The sequence below is a fragment of the Babylonia areolata genome, chromosome 22 (assembly GCF_041734735.1).
Source record: "Babylonia areolata isolate BAREFJ2019XMU chromosome 22, ASM4173473v1, whole genome shotgun sequence".
Taxonomy (NCBI): Eukaryota; Metazoa; Mollusca; class Gastropoda; order Neogastropoda; family Buccinidae; genus Babylonia; species Babylonia areolata.
The window spans coordinates 9,101,259-9,118,758 of NC_134897.1; the positions used below are offsets into that span (position 1 = coordinate 9,101,259).

A 17,500-nucleotide genomic window follows, 5' to 3' on the forward strand; every position below is an offset into this window, starting at 1 on the left:
AGCTGGTAGACCTGTCCGTCTGCTCTTTCGTAGTGCCTTCCTTTTCCAGGGAGTCAGCAATCTCGTTGCAAAGCACGTTGCAGTGGGAGGGAATCCACTGCAGGGTGACTGTGTGACTTGTGCAGAGGGAGGCGATAGACGGGGACAGATCGTTGAGTTCTGGATCTCTGTTGGACCAAAGGGCCTGCAAGATGGACAGGGCGTCGGTCAGGAAGACAACGTTGTGGCTGGTGTAGGGGCTGACTCGGTGTGGGCTGCTGCTGTTTTCAAGGCTTCTGCTTCGGCTCTGTAATTGGTGGAGTACAGGCCGGCAGCGAGGCAGCTCTTTTCTTCTCTGCCTCCTAGATACTGAACATAGACTCCTGCCCTCCGTTCCGAATGGCATCTGCCGCAGAGCCGTCAGTGTAGACATGAGTCCAGAACTCTTTGGGGAACTGGGTGTTTGGGAAACTTTGGGGCCAACACCAGGGATGCTGCACTGGATGAGAGGAAGGGTTCCTTTGCTCCAGGCAGGGACGGCAAGACACCGGGATATCACTTTGGGGGCATGGTCAAGGATATCTTGATGTTGTCGTTCTAGGATCCTGCTCTGGTGTACGAAGCTCCCTCTCTTCAGCCGTCCTTTTGTTGGCTGGGACAGTCTGTTCTTCATGGGGTGGCCTTGCAACCTCGTGAACTTGGCAGCCTGGGTCAGGAGTTTGGCGTGTCTGCGGTCCTCAAGGGGCTGGAGCTCTGTGATGGTTTCAAGCTCCTGAATTGGCGTAGACCGCATGGCCCCTGTGACGATACGGGTAGCTTGATTCTGAACCTTGCTGATCCGTTCAAAGTTGGACTTGGCCGTAGTGCCCCATGCAGTCATGCCATACTCCAGCACTGGCCTGACTGTACCAGTGTACAGCCTCCTGAGGGTCGTGTTGTCTGCGCCCCATGTTGTTCCTGCCAGCTTCTTCATGAGGGCAAGTCGTACTTTTGCTCTCGATTCTGCTTTCTCTGCTTGCTTCTTCCACGTCAGGCGTTTGTCAAAAGTGACTCCCAGGTACGTGGGGTTGTTCTCAGCTAGCAGAGTTTATCCATTGATGCGCAGGTTGGCCTTCTGTTCTTTGGCTGAGAGGCTGAAAACAGTGTAAGTGGTCTTTTTGGCATTAACTGTCACCAGCCATTGTTTTGTCCAGCTTTCGAGAACATTCAGCGCCTGCTGTAGTCTGTAGTTGTCAGTTGTGAGGTGTTCTTCCAAGCACCATAGGACAAGATCGTCTGCATAGATGGCTCCCTGGACTTTGCGTGGCACATCTTTGACGATGTCTTTCATAAAGACGACGAATACTGTAGGGCTGAGGACACCTCCTTGAGGAACTCCTCTCAGTGTCTTCTTCCGACACTATGCCCCATTGACATGGACTCGGGCCTTCCTATTGTTCAGGTACTGCGAGATCCACTGGTACATACAGCCAGTAACACCACTCTTCTGGGAGCTTCCTCGTATGCCTTTTCCATGTCTATCCACACCGTCAGTGTACACTGTTTGTCCTGGAAGCCATCCTCGATCTTCTGGGCTATGTAGGTCACTTGGTCCTCAGTGGAATGATGTTGGCGGAAGCCTGCCTGCTCTTGAGTGATGATGTTGTTCTTCTCCAGGTGCCAAACTAGGCGCGAGTTGATCATACGCTCTAGGAGCATGCCCACTCAGATGGCGAGGCTGATGGGGCAATAACTATCAGCCCTGGCTCTGTCTTTGCCATTCTTGTGGATGGGCACCATGTCAGCTTCTCGCCAGCTCTGTGGAACATGCCCCGCCTTCCAACTGTTGTTGAAGAGAGCAAGGAGTTTGGTCTTTGCTTTGGTGCCAAGGTGTTTTAGCATTTCGCTGGTGACTTTGTCAGGACCTGGAGATTTTTTGTCCTGCAAAGACTTTACGGTTTCTTCAAACTCCTTCAGTTTGAAAGGCCTGTCCATATATTCAGGTTGGTCTTGGTCATCCTGATGATTCTTCATTTCATCATGGACTTGTTGTTTTCTGTCCTCTGACACAGTGATGTTGCTGATCTGCTCACAGCTGTCCATGAAGCAGTTTGCTGCCTCTCTCCCTGTAATTACTCAGTTTGTTCTCTTTCACTCTCTCTCTTCATCTTCTATTGCCTTCCATTCTCTCTCGCATCATTTCTCTCATCACTGTCTCGTCTCCCTGTCTCTCCCCCTCCCTCTTCCATTGCATCCCATTCTCTCTCAATATCTTTCTCTCGATTATCTTCTCTCTCTATCTGTCTCTCTTTCCTCTTTAATACCACGCCCCACGCCCCGAAAACACACAAGCAAACAAACACAGACACACTCACACTCACTCACTCACGCTATATTTTTACGTGAAGACGAAAACAGAAAAAAAAGAAAAGAGAAAAAGAGCCGCACAATTACTAACAGAGAATTTCCAGAATGCATGGATACTACTTACAAAAGTGTAGTGACACCTGATGCATCCTAACGATGATGACGATGATCTGAATACTGATAACACCATCAGCAACAACAACAGCAACAATGAATGATGATCATAACCACAATAAGGAGAGGAAGGAAGAAGAGAGGGGGAGGGGGAGGAGGAGGGGAGGGAAAGGAGAACAAGAACTCTGAAGAAGAGCAAGAGCAAAAAAATGTTAATGACGCAGAAAGTCAGGAATGTTTGTACACCATACTGCCCCATGTAACAGTCTTTCAATCAGTCTAATGCCGGAAATGTATTCAAACTCCAGCCTAAAAAAATAGCAAGCAAATAAATACATAAACAAACAAACAAGCAAATAAATAAATAAAACAAATTAAATGGCGAACGTGAAACATCATATTCAAACCATACATACGGCTTACACCTTCCAGACTAACTGGGCATTGAGGATACGTAGCGCTTGCAGAAATGTCTCTGTTGAATTATCTTATCTATCTTATTTTCGGAAAAAAAAAATCCTGAGGATCTTGTTCCAAACCTTCCAAAGGTGTCCCGTTGTAACAGGCCGAAACTTATCCCTGGCTGGTTCTTATCCCGGGTACGAAGTAGCCTAGGTCATTTCGTACTCCTCCTGGTTGGAATATACCCCCCATGTGTACACTTCGCTCACCCAACCAGTCTGTATCACATTTACATTAATGATGATAATGATGATGGGATGATGATGATGATGATGATGATAATGGGAATTTATATAATTCCTTCCAACTTTCAAGCCACTTCCCAATTAATGCAAAAAAGTGATGTGATGATGTTCGTCAAAAAGTGATGTGATGATGTTCGTCCTTCAGATTCGAAGATGACCATGGCTTCAAGAGTCAGATGGAAGATCAGTGGCTGTGGGTCCAGAGGTGACTCGTGAGGCCAGTCCAGGCCCTGAAGTCTCGCCCACATGTGGGACACAAGTGAGTGAGTGCTGTTGTGGCAGTGGATGCTGCTCGGGCCTTGCGCAGAGCACGCTTTCGGTGCGCTTCGGTGATGTGCCTGGCTTCAGCTGCACGGGCTTCTGTGGTGATAATGCTGCCAAGCTGGACGGTCCAGAGCAGGTGTTTCCCACGAGTTGATGTCGACGCCCAAGACTTTGAGGGACGCTTTGATGCAGTCTTGGTAGCGTTTCTTCTGTCCTCCAACTGAGCGCTTGCCCTGGCACAGCAGCTGATTAGACAGACAGCTGTCTGACATTCTGACCACATGTCCAGCCCACTTGGCTTGGACATTCTGCAGAAGGGTTTAGACGCTGCAGAGGCCAGCTCGTCCCAGGACTTCCGTGTCGGGGACTTTGTCCTGCCACATGATGTGGAGGAGTCTGCACAGACAGCTCAGGTTGAGCAATTTGGTGTGACTGCTATAGACAGTCCAAGTCTCGCTGGCGTAAAGGAGGGTGGTAAAGATCACTGCGCAGTAGACCTTCAGCTTAGTGGTAGAGCTGAGTCCTTTCCGCTCCCAGACGTTCTCAAGGAGTCTCCCAAAGGCGGCACTGGCTTTGGCGATCTTGTTGTTGACCTTAGCGTCTATGTTCGCACACACAGACAAACACACACACACCATCACCCCACCCACCCACAGACACACGTATGTCCTTCACGTGCCATGCCACGCCCGCTCACATCATGCTCACTTTCAGACAACATCAGAGAGGTTAACAGTGACCTAGTTGACATGCAGTGCAGGGGAGCATGTCTATATTTCCCCAGGTCTAAGTTCCCCCAGGTCTATATCCCCCTAGGTCTAAGTTCCCCCAGGTCTATATTCCCCAACAGCTGACCATGGTTGACCACAGTTCAAGAGTGCTCAGACTGCATTATGTTGTATATTATGTCTTTGAAGATGTTTGACCGCTGCATGACCACTACTGACCACTATCAGGGTTCAGCTTGCGTCACATTGTATGCAGTATTGCAACGTTTTTAGCAGGATTTCACTATACTGTTGGCCATTACTGACCATTACTTGCCACTGCTGACCACTACGTCAAATTCTTCAGATTGCTTTGTTTTGTCACATTTCTGCATTATCAAGACGTCCTGTTTTTATATTTTATTAACTGCAAACTGACCACTGCTGACCGCCGACCATCACTGACCGTTGATCATAGCTGACCACTGCTGATCACTGACAACCACTACCCAGTGACCACCACTCACCACTACTGACCACTACAGTTCACCAATTACTACTGACCACTGCTGACCGCTATCCACTGCTGCCCACCACTGACCGCTGACTACTGCTGATCACCGCTAACCACTGACCACTACTGGCCACTGCTGGCCACCATATACTGACCACTAACCATTACTGACCACTGATCACCGATGACATCCATTGACCACTGATGACCACAGACTACTGCTGAGCAACAATGACCACTACCCACAGCTGACCACCACTGACTACCACTGACTACTAACACTACTGATCACTTACAACCGCTGACCACTGACCGACCAGAACCAACCACTGACCACTATATACTGACCACTTATGACTATTGACCTCTGACCACGCCTGACCACTGCTGACCGCTTCTGACCACTGACCCCACTGATCACTACAGATCACTGACCACTGTTGACGACCACTGACCACAACATACTACTGACTACAAGTGAGCATGACTGACCACTACTGACCGCCACAGACCACCACTGACTGGTGACCACCGCCGACCACTATGGACCACTGACCACCACTGAGCACTGCTGACCACTACTGACTGCTGACCATTGACTACTGCTGACCATTGCTGACAAGCACCCAAAAGTGTATGTATGATTAAACAAACATATGTTTAGGGGAACATAGACTTGGGGGGATACAGACCTGGGGGAACATAGACCTGGAGTGATATAGACCTGGGGGAACATGGACCTACCAAAAACGTTTTGGGCGGAATATCGACCTGGGGGAATGACGGGCGCAATAGCCGAGTGGTTAAAGCGTTGGACTGTCAATCTGAGGGTCCCGGGTTCGAATCACGGTGACGGCGCCTGGTGGGTAAAGGGTGGAGATTTTTACGATCTCCCAGGTCAACAAATGTGCAGACCTGCTAGTGCCTGAACCCCCTTCGTGTGTATATGCAAGCAGAAGATCAAATACGCACGTTAAAGATCCTGTAATCCATGTCAGCGTTCGGTAGGTTATGGAAACAAGAACATAACCAGCATGCACCACCCCGAAAACGGAGTATGGCTGCCTACATGGCGGGGTAAAAACGGTCATACACGTAAAAGCCCACTCGTGTGCATACGAGTGAATGCAGAAGAAGAAGACATGGGGGAATATAGACTGGGAGAACAAAGACCTAGGGGACCAAAGACCCAGAAAACGTAAATTTAGGGGAACACAGACCTGGGGGAATATAGTCCTGTATGAACTTGTAGCTGGCTGAAGGAAAATTCTGGGGAACAAAGACTTAGGTAAACATAAAGCTGACCCCCCAAATTATCTGCAAAATAAACTGCTAAACCATCATTTCACGGAGCGCGCGCGCGTGGTGTGTGTGTGTGTGTGTGTGTGTGTGTGTGTGTGTGTGTGTGTGTGTGTGTGCGCGCGCGTGCGTGCCGTATTACAGCAGTGTGTTAGCTGATGCCTCCTTTGTATGACTGCCTTCAGAAATCATGCGGGCAATCACACTGAGGGATTCGCTCTTCTTCACCTCTTTGGTCTTAAACGAATAAAGGATTAATTCAGATGATGAACACCTTCTTTTTCCATAGCCGTGCATTTTCGTTTGGTTTTGATGGCAAGGTTCAGGACATCGTCGGACTTGTAGCTGAAAATCCTGATTAAGAGGGGCATTCAAACCTTGGTATGAATAGAGTTAATAGAAACTGCATAAAGAACATATTATGTTGGCATTGAAAAACTTTAAACTGCAAGGGAGAGAGAGAGATTTCTCATAGGCAAACTGACCGCTGAAAACCCCATGAAATGTTAAAAGTTCAGTTAAGAGAGAAGAATCGAAAAGACAAGTTCAAAACAAGGACAGTCAAAGTCCGTCAAACAATGACTGTCAGCTGTATTACAGCAATGTGTTAGCTGATGCCTCCTTTGTATGACTGCCTTCAGAAATCATGCGGGCAATCACACTGAGGGATTCACTCCTTTCTTTCTTTCTTTCTTTCTGTCCGTTCTGTTCAAGGCAACAGCTGTCCTGTACATGATTTCGTGAAAATGGTCGGATCACGTGGATTTGTGCAAAACGCTTAACCAGATGACGTTTAATTAATCATGTGAAAGTATGGTCGCATCCACCTCTTTGGTCTGAAACAAATGAAAGATTAATTCAGATGATAAACACCTTTTTTTTCCATATCCCTGCATCTTCTGTTGCTTAAGATGGGAGAGTTCAGGAAATCTTCACATGAATACCTGAAAATCCCGATTAGGAGTGACAGTCAAAACGTTATTTAAAGAAACTGGACAAAACACGTGTTGGTAGTGAAAACCTTTAAACCTCGTCTTTGCAAAGGAGGACTAAAGATGATTTGGCAAAATGAAAATGCGAATAAAAACGTGTTGAAAGCACTGTTCTGAAATACAAAAAAGGGCTTTCAGTCTTAAAGGCAATGGGAGCAAAAGGCATTGAACAACGCAACCTGTTCCAGCTCTACCAATCACTAGATCTCAGCGTAGTTGAATATGGAATGACGGGCGTGAAACCCGAGTGGTTAAAGCGCTGGACTTTCAATCTGAGGGTAACGAGTTCGAATCTCGGTAACGGCGCCTTACGTGGCTAAAGGGTGGAGATTTTTCCGATCTCCCAGGTCGACATATGTTCGTTCTTTAGTTTAGCGTCTTTTCACTATTAGTGATATTAGACGATTAAAAAAATATATAAAAAAGTGGGGTGGGGAGAGGGGAAAGAGAAGTCAGGATAATACAGAAAAGGTAGAAAACTACTAAGAAATACGTAACTAACATGAAATTAGCTTTAACAGTAACAATTCAATAATGATGATAATAACTAAAACCATTAACATGATTATGAAGTACATTAAAGGAATGTAGAAATAGGGCTATGAACTAATACCTTTGAAAGTTCTTCTAAAAGAACCTCGTTAGAAATAACTTTCCCCAAATGATCTGCAGAATAGTCACTATCTGTGAAATACTTGGGCAAGAAGATACGTAACTGCTAACATTGAAACAAACTATGATGCAAGCCGAACTGCTTATCACAAATGCATATAACATTTTTACTATATTTTGTCTTCAGTACGTCGGGTTTTATACGGAAGAAAGTATAGGTTATTAATCTTGTATAGCAAGCTGATGAATTCTGTATTTTTTCTTTAATAATATGTTATTAATATGCTAATAATATGTTCGGGGAATAATGTCCCTTTCTGTTTTGAAGACTCTGCCTTCCATCGTTTATGAAATCGACATCATGCTGTTTTTTCTAACATAGTGTATGCTTCTTTCACAGAAAGTCGCACAAGTATTTTTGTCGATTTTTCTGAATCTTGTGCTCCTCTTTTAGCTGCTTTATCAGCAGTTTCATTGCCATAAATGCCCAAATGAGAAGGCACCCAAAAGAAACTGACATCAGTACCTTTAATCCTCAAACAATGTACCAAATGATTTGCCTCAATAACTAAGTCAGGTTTTGTTTCAAGGCTAAATAATTCCAGAGTATAAAGTACTGATTTGGAATCAACAAAGAATGCTATTTTCAAGAAAACTATTTGATGGCTCACCAAGTAGCTCAAAGCTTGTATAATAGCAACAAGTTCAGCCGTAAAAATGGAAAGATTCTTTCCAATAAAGTAAGATTTTTCAACTTTAAAGGCGGGAATAGAAAAAGCCGCGCCAGTGTTTTTGTCATCAAGAACGGATCCATCTGTAAATATATGGAGATGATTCTGGTATTTTTCTGCTATGTGTATTCTGGCAGTACTCGTCGTGATATTGATGTTTTCTTCCTTTTTTGTTTCAGAATAGTTGATATCAAAATATGCTTTCAACATTTCCCAAAAAGGAATAGGAATATAAGATGGTTTTATAGCTAACTCGTTCATGTTAACACCAGATTGTTTTTAACAGATTTGAAACGTAAGTTGCAACTGTTTCTTGTGATGAAATAGCTTTAGCTCTTTTTGGAAAATCAATGTCAGATTTTACTGTCAGTTCATCAGCAATGAAATTTTCTGCCATAGAAGTGTATCTTACAGCGAATTTTGCTGTTGCTAACTCACGATGCTCATTTGAAGGAAGAATTCCGGCTGTTTTGTATGTTTCCTGGTTGGATGCATGAAAGGGCACTCCGAGGGCAATTTTGATAGCCTTACAGTTTACACTTTGAAGCTTTTGTAATAAATATTTAGGTGCACTAAAAAGTATTTCTTGTGCATACGTTAACTTAGATCTTATAAAAGCCATGGAAAGATGGATCAATGGTTCTGCATCCATTCCCCAAGTTAAGCGGCTTAGAATTTTCATTAGATTGATACTTTTCCTTGCCTTGGTTAAGATGTAATCAAAGTGAATGTTCCATGTCAGTTTTGAAGTAAGATAAACACCTAAAAACTTCACCACCTGTTTATAATCAATGACGCCACGAAGTAATTTAAAAATTGACATGCTAGATGGGTTACCACCTGAATTAAACAACATCATACATGTTTTTTCTGTTGACAAGGCTAGACCATTTTCAAACATACAGTTACCAAGGTTGTCAAGATCAGATTGATACAAACGCCGTATGTAATTCTGTGCTCTTTGTGGGGTTGACTTTTTTTTTTTTTTAGAGTAACACCCATCCACATACAAATGTCATCAGCATACTGTACTATAACTACATGATTTGACAATACCTTTGGGGGATCCTAAATAAGAATATTAAAAAGTATAGGGGCTATAACTGAGCCCTGTGGAATTCCCATGTCAAGTTTATGTGGCAAAGAATAATGTGTTCCCACCCTCGCTTGGACAGTTCTATTAGATGAAAAGCTTTTTATATACTCATAGAGATTACAAGATATTCCGACTGATTTCAGTTTGTATAGCAGACGTTTGTGCCAAACCTGATCGTAGGCTTTTTTAACATAAAAAAAAAAATGTTGTCAAGACACTTTTTCTACGGGCGAACTGACGTTTTATTTGAGTTGTAATTTTTACTAGGTGTTCGACTGTTGATCTTCCTTTTCTAAAACCTGCCTGGATCACTGGAATGATATTTTATTTTTCACAGTAACTTATTGTTCTCAGCAGGACTATTTTTTCCATTGGTTTACTGACATGCGAGGTCAAAGCAATTGGCCTATAGCTATTTTTCTTACGTTTAGGTTTTCCTGCTTTTAGAACTGGCACCACTATCGATCTTTTCCATATCTGTGGTACACTTCCAGATATCCAACATTTCTGATATATTTTGTGAAGGAAAATGATACATATGTCGACATATGTCCAGACCTGCCTGTGCCTAAAACCCCTTCGTGTGTATACGCAAGCAGAAGCTAAAATACGCCCGTTAAAGATCCTGTAATCCATGCCAGTGTTCGGTGGGTTATGAAAACAAGAACATACCCATCATGCACACCCCAAGAATCGGAGTATGGCTGCCTACATGGCGGGGTAAAAATGGCCATACTCGTAAAAGCCCAATCGTATACATACGAAAGATCGTGGGAGTTGCAGCCCACGAACGAAGAAGAAGAAGAATATGGACTAGGGCCCACAACACTATCTCAAAGCAGCTTCCAGAAGCAAGAAAGAATTCAAAATGAAGTGATGAGACTGATCTTTAAAAGACTCATCAGGTGGAGAGGAACTCTCCGAGGAAACCAATGGCCACAATGGAGTTCCCAGTAAACAGAACCTCAACAAACCTGCAAGAACGTATCAAGTGATTCTGCTACTTGTGTGCGAAGTACAAGAAAGAGGTTTGCAAGAAAAGAAAGGCGGTGGAGTTTGGCAGTACACGATTCTTTCAAGTACTCGAGAAGAATGACTGGAGTCACATTTGTCATTAACTCTAAACTATCTATTATTTTTGTTGAACGCACTTTCACAAGCTCAGGGCAGGGCTTTTTTTTGTTTGTTGCTACACCATTATGTGCACCGTTCCAGTGACATTACTCCCAAGCCGCTCATTCCCAGTCCTTCCTTGTGCGGACACGCCTAGGTTCGTCTGTCACAGTCCCAGCGTTATCTGTTGTATTTTTGTGTGTGTGTTTTTTTTGTTTTTTTGTTTGTTTGTTTTTGTTTTGTTTTTGTTTTTAAACAGTTATAACAGAATCCATGCTGTTATTGACATTATGTGAGACAGGTGATTATGAACGGAAAAACTGACCAAATCATACAGCAAGTGCAGTGACTAATCCTTTTGCTCAGGAAGTGGGGTACATGGACACCTGAAGCATTGTTGATTATGCTTTTTAACAAAACGAAACATTGCTGTAAACTGCGGTGATGCGACACTTGGAGACTGTGGGCTTTGGGTCAGTAATATAAAATCTGTAGTTCTCAGAAATATAAAATGTAGTTATACAAACAGGATATTAGACAAAACTCCAATTAAAACAAAACCGAAATGTTACCATACACTGGTATACACATACTGTAATTCATTTTTGGCAGTATTTTGACAAGTGTTTTGGGTGACATATTGAACAAACTCTCAGGGAAATAGAATGAAAAATCTCCCACGGCCTGCCTGGGAAAGGGCATTGTGTACTGGACACCTGGGGCATTAATAGGAAACCACATGGAGTAACAAAGAAAAGCAAAGTAAGTCAAACACAGACATTGAAGAAGAAACCGTCCATTTATACAGGTGATAAGAAGATAGATGAAGTAAGTAGTCACAAAGTTCTTGGAGTTACCATACATAATAACCTCACATCGAATGTTTATGCAAACGAGATACCCAAAAAGTGTTCCAGCAATCTGGAGTTAAACATTTTCTTGATCTTAATGCACGAAAACCGTTTTATCACGCACACATTCAGTCTTTAATAGATTATGCATCTACCTTATTTGACCTTAGCAGCACCAGTACTTTAAAGCCATTAGAATCCATAAGCGAGCTCTTGAAGTTGTACTCCGAAAATCTTCTACACTGACACCCGAAGACTATATTGCACTTGGTATCCTTCCCTTAGCATACAAACTACAATACAATAAAGCAATTCTTCAATCACGTGACAGTTATGACATCATGTCGATTGCAATATGTGCCACGTGGGCCTCGTCAATCACGTGACAGTTGTGACGTCATGTTCAGTTTTATATAAATACAGTGGCTGTGTGCCATCATACAGGACCGCACGCCTCCAACCACACCACCTTCCACGGAGCCAGCCCACAGCCCCGATCACCTTCACCTTCAGGTCGTCAGCCAGTACGTCGTTAGACTCCATCAGGCTGACGGAGTTGGTGCCATCGTCATTCGCCGCGAAACGAACTTCACAGTCTGACAGTGTTCATCTCGACGTGAAGATTCAAATCGCTATCAGCAGCATCATGAGGTCTGGCCCTTTTTCGTTCTTTGCCTGCTCCTGGCTTCTGCAGGGGCTGCTCCAGCCGGTAAGTTGTTTTATTTATTTATTTATTGTCATTGTGTAAGAGATTCATGAGATTCAAGTACCAAAAAAACAATTACCTAAAGGACAAAGATTTTAGGCATTGTCTAGTTTTCCAATCTGTCCCTGTGACAACAACAATAATAATGATGGTATGATGATAACGATGGTAATAACGTGACTAATGATAATGATAGGCATTACCATAATTGTAAAAACAAACAAACAAACAAACAAAAGGAACAAACATACACGTGCACGTGTGTGTGTGTGTGTGTGTGTGTGTGTGTGTGTGACATATTTCTATATGTAACAGAGCATAATTATAGTAGTACGTTAGCATGTTGCTGCATACCTTGAACATGAGGACTAACTTATTGTAGTCGAATTGTTTGTACTGTGGTAACGTTAAAGTTTTGTTATTTTCATTGGGTGATTGGGAGTGGTCCGGTGGAATGAGCTTTAGCTGCTCGTCTGTGCAATGACTTAATTCTTTTAAGCTGGTTGTGAGACTACAGACTGCTGCAGACTTAAAATGTATAGCTGATATGAGAAAGACAATGTGCTCCAAAATATCTAACTGTATGAGTAAGAACAGATTGCGAACTAATTGCTTGCTTTAAACTGAGAAGCTCAGTTTGGTGGGGGGCTTTTCGTGTTGTCAGTGCCATACTCTTTATCATGTGGTTACTTTCCATCTGTTTTGTGAAAAGACAAGTCTGAGATGTAATTTATTCCCTGTTGTAGCGACGATTGTATAAGATCGATGTCGGAGTCGCTACGACGAAAAGAACTGTCATCAGCGAACAGATCGCAGATAACTTTGCTTGGTAATACGTTTATCGGAAGTTGTTTATATAAATGCAAAAGAATATCGTTGCAATAATGGAGCCCTGCAATTCACCACAATCTACATGTCCTTCAGGAGAACACGTGCCGTTTAAGTAAACACCGTGTGTTCTGTTTTGCAGAGATGAACAGAAAAATGAGAGAGCTGACTGGTTGTGAGTATACTCATTTCATCTTTTTATCAGTATTTTGAGAACAACGAGATCAAAAACCTTCTTCAAATCGAGAAAAAACCCACCTCTTTTAAAGAAATAAGCCAGGCCCGACACAGCTTATGTCACAGATTGACGACACTTTACATTTAGGCCAACAGCAGAGAGAGCTGTATCACCGATGGTTTCACCATTCCAATGGGAAATCATTTACAGCATAGTCTTTTGTGAAGGATTATGACACAAACTAGGAGGAAAAATTGCACTGACTCTTAGTGCTGCATCATTGGGGGCTAGCTGGTCTTTGAGAACCATTCCAACGCCGACTGTCCTAAAACCCTCTTGGCCTAGAGAGTGGGGATGTAACTTGGGCAAGACTGCAGTTACCTCCTCTGCTGTTCTGATGGTCATAGTCAAACACGACTGACTATCAAGCATGATACATACATACATCCATACATACATACACACACAAACACACACACATATATATATATATATATATATAATGTGTGTGTGTGTGTGTGTGCGTGTGTGCACATATACATGCATACATATATATATATATATATATATATATATATCTTTGTGTTCAACATAGCCTTGTAAATATCTGAAAGTGCTCAACTAATGCGTCTGACTGATGGAAAATTGTGATATTAGTTTTCAGTTTAGTCCACATATGTGCGTATGTTGGAAATGGGTACATTGGTGAGTTGGTTAAGGTGGGGTTAGGTGTGTGTGTGTGTGTGTGTGTGTGTGTGTGTGTGTGTGTGTGTGTGTGAAAGACGAAGGGCGTAGAGAGACAGAGACATAGTTTGAGACAGACAAGGAGATAACGTTTATCATGATAGTAAACATATATTGGAAAGGTAACTAGTCCGTCTTTCTATCAACTGTATGTAATAGTGGTGTGTCCTGTAGGAAAGAAAGTCTCTGTATCACTGACTAAGGGACTTGTATAATATCAATGGTTTTTATCTTCGTTCTTTCAGTTCGTGCTCCATCTGGGAAGCTCTATCAGCGGTAAGGAGACCAATTTCTTGTTTTGTCTTATTACGCTGTGCCGTGTCGCTTCATGTCGTTGAGTTTGTTTTTTGTTGGCATTGTTTTTGTTTTAGTGTGTGTGTGTGTGTGTGTGTGTGTGTGTGTGTGTGTGTGTGTGTGTGTGTGTGTGTGTTTTGATGATACATATACTGAAAGACAAGAAAAGAGAAGACAAGACAAAATTCTTTAATTGGAGGATAACAAATAAGCACTGGTGGTGTTGTTTTTTTGTTGTTGTTTTTTTACATCCAGTCCCCGCCCTGAATGGGGTCTACACTACACAATACTAAATAGAAATTAAAGCAAAGCAATGTGTTAATAGAAATGCATAAGATAGGGGAAAAAAATAGTTAAGTTTAAGAATATATATATCTTCATGCACACAAACACACACACAGGCACAAGCATGTTGTTAGTAAAATACATAGGGAAAAAAAGGAACAAAATTAAAGAAACAAACACACACAGCACACACCTGAATGGGGGACAGGGAGAGACAGAGACAGAGAGAGAGAGATAGAGATTGAGACAGAGAGAGAGAGAGAGAGAGAGAGAGAGAGAGAGAGAGAGAGAGTACACATGCATAAAATCATGTTAGTCATGGTATCTATACAGCCTAGAGTTCTGATCATGATGCTGTGTTTGTCCCTGCGTGCACAACTACCTCTCTGACCAGAATTCACTGCAAACAAATTTCTGAACCCTGCACGTCTGATGAAGAATGCTGCTCACATGATTGCTACCCGGATCAGAATGGAAACAATTCTGTTTGCGAGTAAGTATATGCATACACACACACACACACACACACACACACACACACACACACACACACACACACACACACACATATATATATAGCGAGTAAGTATATGAGAGAGAGAGAACACTGAACACTTTAATGTCAACAGCTTTACAGCCCTAATGACATGGGGGTTCAAAATACAAATAACAACATGCATCAATAGTAATAATATTGATGAAAACCATACAGGGCGTAGAGAGACAGAGATACAGTTTGAGACAGATAAGGAGATAACGTTTATCATGATAGTAAACATGTATTGGAAAATAACTAGGCCGTATTTTAATCAACTGTATGTAACGGTGATGTACTGTATGTAATGGTGATGTGTCATGTGGGAAAGGAATTCTCTACATCACTGAGGAAGGGACTTGTACCAAACTGGTATAATTTCAACGGTTTTTATCCTCGTTCTTTCAGTTCGTGCTCTATCGGAGGTAAGACCAATTTCTTGTTTTGTCCTGTCTTGTATTACGCTGTGTTGTGTTGCTTCATGTTGTTGAGGTGTTGTTTTTGTGTGTATGTTATTGGATGTTGTGTTTTGTCACGCCACGTCTTGTCTTTGCTTGCTGTATCAGTTATAGTAGAAGTATTCCTGTAGCTGTGTCCAACACACATACGCACACACACACACACAAACCAAATATATATACATATATATTATATGTGTGTGTGTGTGTGTGTGTGTGTGTGTGTGTGTGTGTGTGTGTGTGTATGAGAGAGAGAGAGAGAGAGCACATGTGCATAAAATCATAATGTTGCTCATGGTATTTATACAGCCTTAATTCTGATCTTTGTGTTCTGTTTGTCCCTGTGTACACAACTCTCTGACCAAAGAAACCATGACTGCAAGAATCTCGAGCCTTCTGGTGCATACTGCGAATTTGATGAAGTCTGCTGCTCAAAGTATTGTTCCTGGCACTGGAATGGGAAATACACTTGCGAGTAAGTATATGCATATATGTGTACACACACACACACACACACACACACACACAGAGAGAGAGAGAGAGAGAGAGAGAGGGGGAACTTGAAATGTTTTATTGTCATTGCCTGCACAGGTATTTTGACAAGGGGGTAACTTTTTCACGTCAACACATTACAATTAGATATATATATATATATATATATATATATATATATATATATATATATATATATATATATATATATATATATAAAGATTTCTCACACACGGTAATTAAGCCTCCTTTACGTAAGTCGAACAAATCCGCTATGTTTTTATGTCACCAGCTACATGATACCCAGTCCAAAGTGTGGAAAGCAGAATAAATTATCAGGCAACACAACTATATCATCAGTTAATTTCATTACGTATCACTCCCACAGTTCCCGATCATTTCAACTTGTACACAGTAGTACTCTCTGTGGTGACGTGAAGGCTGAGCACTGTTTGTTCCAGATAACACAAGTACTATGAGGACTCCACAGAACACTCACGTTACCACGGCCGCGGAAACACAGACCATTGGTGTCTACACAGACCAGCTATTCTCAAGTGCAGAATCTGTTCATCTGTTCAACAGAACATAAGCGATGAATAAAATTTGCCTTTTCTCTGAAATTGTACGTGCACTCCTGCATTTTTGAGAGACCGAAGAAGAGGTTGTGTGTTTGCGCGTGTGTGTGTGTGTGTGTGTGTGTGTGTGTGTGTGTGTGTGTGTGTGTGTCTGTGTGTCTGTGTGTGTCTGTGTGTCTGTGTGTGTGTGTGTGTGTGTGTGTGTGTGTGTGTGTGTGTGTGTCCCAGTTCAGATGAACACCGTTGTCTCTGTGCTCAAATCTGTTACAGAATTAGTCGTCTGGATCCACTGGAATGTGGAGGTCTATGTGTATTCATAGAGTTGACAAGTCCTCTGGATCCACTGGAATGTGGAGGTCTATGTGTATTCATAGAGTTGACAAGTCCTCTGGATCCACTGGAATGTGGAGGTCTATGTGTATTCATAGAGTTGACAAGTCCTCTGGATCCACTGGAATGTGGAGGTCTATGTGTATTCATACAGTTGACAAGTCCTCTGGATCCACTGGAATGTGGAGGTCTATGTGTATTCATAGAGTTGACAAGTCCTCTGGATCCACTGGAATGTGGAGGTCTATGTGTATTCATAGAGTTGACAAGTCCTCTGGATCCACTGGAATGTGGAGGTCTATGTGTATTCATAGAGTTGACAAGTCCTCTGGATCCACTGGAATGTGGAGGTCTATGTGTATACATAGAGTTGACAAGTCCTCTGGATCCACTGGAATGTGGAGGTCTATGTGTATTCATAGAGTTGACAAGTCCTCTGGATCCACTGGAATGTGGAGGTCTATGTGTATACATAGAGTTGACAAGTCCTCTGGATCCACTGGAATGTGGAGGTCTATGTGTATACATAGAGTTGACAAGTCCTCTGGATCCACTGGAATGTGGAGGTCTATGTGTATACATAGAGTTGACAAGTCCTCTGGATCCACTGGAATGTGGAGGTCTATGTGTATTCATAGAGTTGACAAGTCCTCTGGATCCACTGGAATGTGGAAGTCTATGTGTATACATAGAGTTGACAAGTCCTCTGGATCCACTGGAACGTGGAGGTCTATGTGTATACATAGA

At 42.6% G+C, this 17,500-nt stretch overlaps 1 long non-coding RNA gene across 1 annotated transcript; it reads left to right on the plus strand.

Moving 5' to 3' along the window:
- Positions 1 to 10,918: 10,918 nt before the first annotated feature.
- LOC143297505 (uncharacterized) lies at positions 10,919 to 15,320 on the plus strand. Its single transcript, XR_013057281.1, has 6 exons — positions 10,919 to 10,947; positions 11,770 to 12,034; positions 13,002 to 13,034; positions 14,027 to 14,057; positions 14,755 to 14,853; positions 15,304 to 15,320. It is a non-coding gene; the product is annotated as an uncharacterized LOC143297505 (long non-coding RNA).
- Positions 15,321 to 17,500: the final 2,180 nt, after the last annotated feature.